We start from the raw sequence: 7,105 nt of genomic DNA, 5'->3' as shown, positions 1-7,105 counted from the left end.
TGCACTCCAGCCTGGGCGACAGAGTGAGACTCCATCTCAAAAAAAAAAAAAAAAAAGAGTCAAATTGAGCAATGAATGATTCGTGAATCCAGCAGCCTCCTGAGGCAGAGTAGGTTCAGAGACTCCAGTGCAGGCATGTGGTGGAAGATTTATGGACAAAAAAAGGAAAGTGACATACAGAAAACAGAAGTGAGGTACAGAAACACCCAATTGGTTACAGCTGGGTGTATCCTTATTTGAACACAGTTTGAACAGTTGGCTACATATGATTGGCCAAAACTTGGTGATTGGCACAAATGTGGGCTACAGTCTGTTTACACCTCCACTTGTTATAGTTCACGATGTACAAAGAAACCTTTAAGCCAAACTTAAAATATGTAAGGAGAGAGCTGTAGGCTAAACTTGGTTTAACAATTTTGCTTTTTTGGTCGTCATCTCAATTTTGAGAGATTGACCAAAACTTTAGTCATTGATGCCACTATCACCATTGTAAATGTACTTATTTGGTCTTGAAACCCACTGGGAAATAGCAGAACAATGAGTTTTGTAAGGGGGAACAAGGACTTCAGTTTATTTGTTTATTTTATTTTATTTTTGTAAGGGTTAGATTACAGGGTACCTCCTTTTGCTGGAACGTTCTGTTTATAGGATAAAAAACAAAACCTGGTCTGTTCTAGAATCTATGTGTTTCCTTAAAGTCTTAGTTTAATTATGTCACATTTAGCATGAGGGATTTCATTTTGGTTTGGTCTGATCTGCTGGAGCTTAGTGCATTTGGACTTTCATTGAAGTCCAAAACAATGGTCTCTTGTGATTTTGTTTAAAAATATCCCCTTTTATTCTCACTTAAGTGAGAACGTGACCAAAGCTTAGGGCCTTAGCGTCACTCTCAGCTACCATCATTTTGGATTTCCAGTCTCGGCACATCATTCATAGGTTAAAGTGCCCTCATGGTCACACATTTCTTTCACTCTTGTCATTCCAGGTGAAAAGAGACAATTTGACATTCTAGAGATGGCTGCATGCAAACATTTAAAACTTTCGAGAGAATACAGTGCACCAGGTAGACTACTATTATGACTATCAGGAGGATGATACCAAGAGTTTGGAGTATGCTCCTTACCCAAGGTCCCCATAAACCAAACCACCTGAAATTAAATAGATCAAAGAATGAACTAAATAAAGAGTTACTCACTTAACTAGGCAGTCTCTTCATTAATTACCTACAACTGAATCTCTGTAGTACCTGACATGATGTATTTCTCCATAGGCCACAAGTGCCAGCAGCTGCACAGATACTTCTCTGTTTAGCCAGTAAGTAACCTACAGCAATCCTATTATTAAGCATAACGTTCACGAAAGAATTTAAAATATGTTGTGTAACCATAGCCCTTACAGTAGACTCTGTTGAGAGCCTATCATGAGGGATACATTTCTAATCATTGCCTGTTTTACTCCAAATCATTGTAAAAAGGACACTTCTAGAAGAGTGAAGTCCTCCTGGCAATGTTTTCTTTAACCCATGATGTGGAATAGGGGAGTGAATCAATGTTCTGTTTCTGACTGATGATGAGGCAACCTATGTACCGTTAAAATTCCTCACCTACACTGGGCCTTCATCTTTCATCTGTCAAGGTGTGAGGTTATCCATGTATAAGGCTAGCTGCAAAACCCTTCACAAATAAAAGTATACCTACCCCATGAGTGCACACAACAGACCCCCTTTGTACTTCTATTGTTCATAGAGGCATAAGCAAGGAAAAAAATACTCAAAGAGCCTCATTATAGCAGAGAAGTCATGATCTGTGATCTTCATAAAAGCTCTTCACATCAAGGATACCATCTTCCTCTGGGGAGAAACTTCCCTGGTTAGCTTTACCTTAAGGGTTTCGATGGGTGTACAGTTCCAAGAATGCGGAGGGATCCTTCTCAGTTGAGAGATTATGAACCCAAGGTTCACGGTTCTGATGTTTGCTGCAGTGTGGATGGCAGGGGCACTCTTTCTCTGATGTTCTCAGAAGATCCAATCTTCAGGTTCCAGATTGTGAAGGGATTGATTGTCCTCAGTCAGTGAGCCATAAAAAGCTTTCTTTATCTGGTGAAAATACACTGTGTCATAATAATCTACTGTTGTAACATCAGTTGACTTGTATAAGAAAGCTTTTTCACAACCAGAAAACATGCACTGAAAATGACAATTGACTGAAATCCCTTCATAAATGTTTAGATGGCTCACTGGGTAGCAGAATGTACCTGAAGCTTTGATTATCTTCCCAGGAATATGGATTTGGCAAACCAAACATTGGTCATAAACTATTTTAGCAATATAGAAGTCACCACACCAATATGCATTTAACTTGGATCATTTTATCTTTTCCATGATGAGTGATGGAATGCAGAACTTTAAATTATAAAAGCTTTAAAAGCTCAGGAAGGATAAGGCAGCCACCTTGGTTCTCCATGAGTCCATGCTTAACACGGTTGTTTCTCCAGTTGAGGTGCATAGCACTGATAACTGATGGGTTATCACAGGAAATTTGAGTTAGACCACGGAGTTTATTCAAATTGTATATCAAAACAATTTCAGTATTGGCTGATTTAGCATGAAAGACTTGCAAAGTATTTTCTTGGTATTCAATTAATTTGTATTCTACTTGGAATAGCAGTTTTATAAACCAGTCAGTCTTTTCATTAAAGCTCCAGGAAGCCCCAGCTACTCTACTCGGGAGGCTGAAGCAGGAGGATGGTGTGAACCCAGGAGGCGGAGCTTGCAGTGTTGCAGTGAGCCAAGATCACATCACTGCACTCCAGCCTGGGCGACAGAGTGAGACTCTGTCTCAAAAAAAAAAAGCTCCAGGAATTTTCTTACCCAGTAAAAATGATATGATTCTAAAGTTATCAGAAACCTGTAATCAAGAGTACTTTTTGGGGTCCTTTCCATCCTTTCAGGAACCTCCTAAAAGACACCATATTCTAGAATTGTGCCTACTTGTGAAGTTTTCAGAAACTGCATTAGCATTAAGCAGTTAACTGTGGAAATGACCTTCCTTCCTTCCTTCCTTCCTTCCTTCCTTCCTTCCTTCCTCTCTTTCTTTCTTTCTTCCCTTCTTTCTTTCTTTCTTTCCTTTATTTTGAGACAGAGTATCACTCTGTTGCCCATGTTGGAATGCAGTGGTGCAATCTCGGCTCACTGCAACTCCGCCTCCCAGGCTCAAGCAACTCTCATGCCTCAGACTCTCCAGTAGCTGGAACTACAGGTGTGCACCACTTATCCAGGCTAATTTTTGTATTTTTAGTACAGACTAGGTTTTGCCCTGTTGGCCATCCCCAAAAGGATATTTAGCCTTAGATTTTCAGAGGGATCTATCTGCTTTTGATTCCTGGTGTTTCATGAGGGAAACAGAGGTTTATCCCAAAACAGGATCTGTAGTGCCTCCTCTGTTTTTCCCAAGGAGTCCCAGGCTGTTAGAAGTTACCTTAAGTTCTCTCATGTGTGCAACAAAAGTGGCAAGAAGACAAAATGGAGAAAAACAATTCAGTTGGCTAAAAAGAAAAAAAAAAAACTTAAAAAAAAAAAAACAAGATCCAAGAAGAGAAAAAACCAAAAGGCCTTTTAAATATACCTATAGCTTGGATATCCACTTTTAATTAAGCTGACTTTTAACTATAGCGCTCTTTCTAAAAAAAAAAAAAAAAAAAAAAAACCCTTTTGTTTGGTTTTTGAGATGGAGTCTTGCTCTGTTGCCTAGGCTGGAGTGCAGTGGTGCGATCTCAGCTCACTGCAACCTCCACATCCCAGGTTAAAGCAATTATCCTGCCTCAGCCTCCTGAATAGGTGGGATTACCAGTGCAAGCCACCACATTCAGCTAATTTTTATACTTTTAGTAGAGACAGGGTTTCTCCATGTTGGTCAGGCTGGTCTCAAACTCCTGACCTCAGGTGATCCACCTGTCTTGGCCTCCCAAAGCGCTGGGATTACAGGCATGAACTACTGTGCCCAGCCTAAAAAAAATCATTTTAAATATCTTATTACTCGACTTTAGCCAGGCTAAACAGCCAATATGTCTGGCTTTTGAACTTTACCAAAGGCAATCTCCCAGGTGAAACCAATAAGCCTTAACTAAGGTTATGACTTAACCACAAGTGTACGAGGTATTTTCAAAAGGGTAGTAAGCAATTTTTACAAACTCTAGAATTTCCAAACGTAGCTCAGAGAAAGGAAAACTCAAGATGAGGAGTCAGAAGTTGGTCATGAGGGGAAGAGAATCAGCAAATAGCAAAGATCTCAAACCAAACAGGTCTCATTCCCTGAGCTGGGATTGAACCCTGGCCACCATCATAAGATGGTAAAGCCTTAACCACTAAGCTACACCACTGGTGGTTTCCATTGCTCTTCCCAGAAGGGGAAGAGCGGCCAATTTTCCGCTTGCAAAGGCTTTTAACTGCTCAAGACAATTTTTAGAGCTAACTACGACATGAACTCCAAAATTCCTGTCCTCCAGATGGTGGAGACCAAAAGCAAGTACCATCATGTGGTTATAAGGTCAAGCTCCCAAGGACATACAACAAGATGAGAGGGAATCCTTATCCAGTGTTTTTTGGTTTCAGGGACCTGCAGTTTGTAACTGACCAGTTTGCCAGGCTGGCTTGAACAGCAGGCTTCTGGGAGTCCTAGGCCCACATTTGATCCTATTTAACCCCTTTTTATGACCAAATGACACAGAAAGACCAATTCATAGCACAAAGTACACCAGATTTGCTACAGCTTAAAATTAGCTCACAAATCCTTTTTATCATTAATTAAAACTTTGCAGAGGAGACCATGGTTTTTACCATTCCTACAACCATTTCCACACAGAGAGAGGCCAGAAGTCCTACTGCTAAGAAATTCTTACCTTTTTGCTAGCATGCCAGGCTTCCGCGCTCCCTCTTTCTAAGTGGCCCTAGTGACCCTGTTAGCTGCACCCTGGTGTGTGTGGCCTGGGGGCCAAGTCACAATGCAAAGGAAAATCATCTTGTTTGATTTCATGGAACCATAGGCAAAAGCCTCTCAATTTTGTAAGATGCTGCCCAAGAGATTGCATGGGGGAGCGGAATTAATATTTTCCCGTCCAGCCATAGCAAAATACATGTGACAAAACTTAGACATTAGCCACTCTGCTTAGTGCCCAATATTGAACTGGTAAGGCTTAAACTTGCCCTGATTGGGCTCTGCTATCTTTAATCCATTCAAAGTGGGGTGGAATGACCTCCAGCCAGGAGTTTCAACATGTGGTCTCTAGGCAAGATGTAATAGAAAGATAGAAAAAGGAAAGAAGAGAAAGAGAAAAAGAAAAGCATTGATTGCAGCAGGGTGAAGAAGGCAAAGAATTCAGGGAGGCCAGAGAAGGACCCATCTATTGCAGTGACACTAAATTAAAAGTTCAGGGCCGGGCGTGGTGGCTCATGCCTATAATCACAGCACTTTGGGAGGCCAAGTTGGGCAGATCACCTGAGGTCAGGAGTTTGAGAACGGCCTGACCAACATGGTGAAACCCCGTCTCTACCAAATACAAAAAATTAGCCGGGCATGGTGGCGGGCGCCCGTAATCCCAGCTACTCGAGAGGCTGAGGCAGAAGAATTGCTTGAACCCAGGAGGCGGAAGTTGCAGTGAGCTGAGATTGTGCCACCGCACTCCAGCCTGGGCGACAGAACGAGACTCCATTTCAAAAAATAAAAAACTTCAGGGAGCTGCTTGTCAGTCATAAAGGGATCTTTTCCAGTCGTCTCATCAGCTCTCAAGTGTCCACTTTGGGGAGAAAAAAGTTCCCCATGTCCCATGATCCTGTACATGCCTCATTCTGTCACTCACAGCCATCAGCAAAAAGTGCAAGGCAGATTTAATTTTTTAAATCAATTAGTTGCTTAAAATTTTTATTTATTTTTTGTAAAGTCTTTAAATGCAAATATTGAAATTTTTAGAAGTTTCTGCATATCAATAGGCATCACTACATGAGACTGTACATGACTGTACATGACACTAATTTGGGAGCCCTCATTTTCAAATGCACTTCAGTGCAGTGTTGTTCTTTCGGAATGTTCCACTGCAAGTTCTTTAGTAAAAAAAAAATTTTTTTTTTAGAGACACAGTCTCTGTCACCCAGGCTGGAGTGCAGTATTATGATCTCAGCTCATGGCAGCCTCCACCTCCTAGGTTCAAGTGATTCTTGTGCCTCAGCCTCCCGAGTAGCTGGAATTACAGGCACATGCCACCATGCCTGGCTTTTTTTTTTTATTTTTAGTAGAGACAGGGTTTCACAATGTTGGCCAGCCTGGTCTCAAACTCCTAGCCTCAAGCAATCTACCCACCTTGGCCTCCCAAAGTGCAGGGATTACAGGTGTGAGCCACCACGCCTGGACAATTTCTGTAAGACTTTGCTCCTTCCAGGGCCTAATACTTATGCATGTGTAATCCAAAAGGAATTCAGTTCTTCAGAAATTAAAGATCACGTTTTTACCTCAAATACTGGCTTTGCTCTCAGGTTCCCTTGTTCAACTTAGCCAATTATGTTTTTTTCCTACATAAGTGCACAAGAAAAATGAAACAAAGGAGTAGAACACAAAAATCCCTGTGAATTTCCAAAAGCCAAATTTTACACCCTTGCAATATTGCTATTTAATGCTGGTTTCTTTCTGATCCAGTTAAATGTAAGAGGCCTCTAACTAGATCCAAGACAGTTAATTACTGGAGCCAATCCGATCCTGGACTCAAACCCAGTCAGGATCAGAAATTTAGTCAAAGAAACTCAAGAGAGCTCAACACACAAATCTGTGGAGCTTCAGAATCTGAGAGAGAACTTACCACGATCCCCAGCTGCTCCGAGACAGAAAGAGACACAATGAGCCTGGAGTGTACCTCGCTAGGTCACTCAGCACTCCTGGGGGTCGTTAGAAGCTCTACTTCCAACCCCACTTCTGACACCACCTAATAAAAGAAAAACTTGCCCATGCCTATGTCCTGAATGGTACTACCTAGGTTTTCTTCTAGGGTTTTTATGGTATTAGGTCTAACATTTAAGTCTCTAATCCATCTTGAATTAATTTTCATATAAGGAGTAAGGAAA

This window comes from Mandrillus leucophaeus, unplaced genomic scaffold (genome assembly GCF_000951045.1).
Source record: "Mandrillus leucophaeus isolate KB7577 unplaced genomic scaffold, Mleu.le_1.0 Scaffold1699, whole genome shotgun sequence".
NCBI classification, from domain to species: Eukaryota; Metazoa; Chordata; class Mammalia; order Primates; family Cercopithecidae; genus Mandrillus; species Mandrillus leucophaeus.
Note: the sequence above shows the minus strand (reverse complement) of the source record.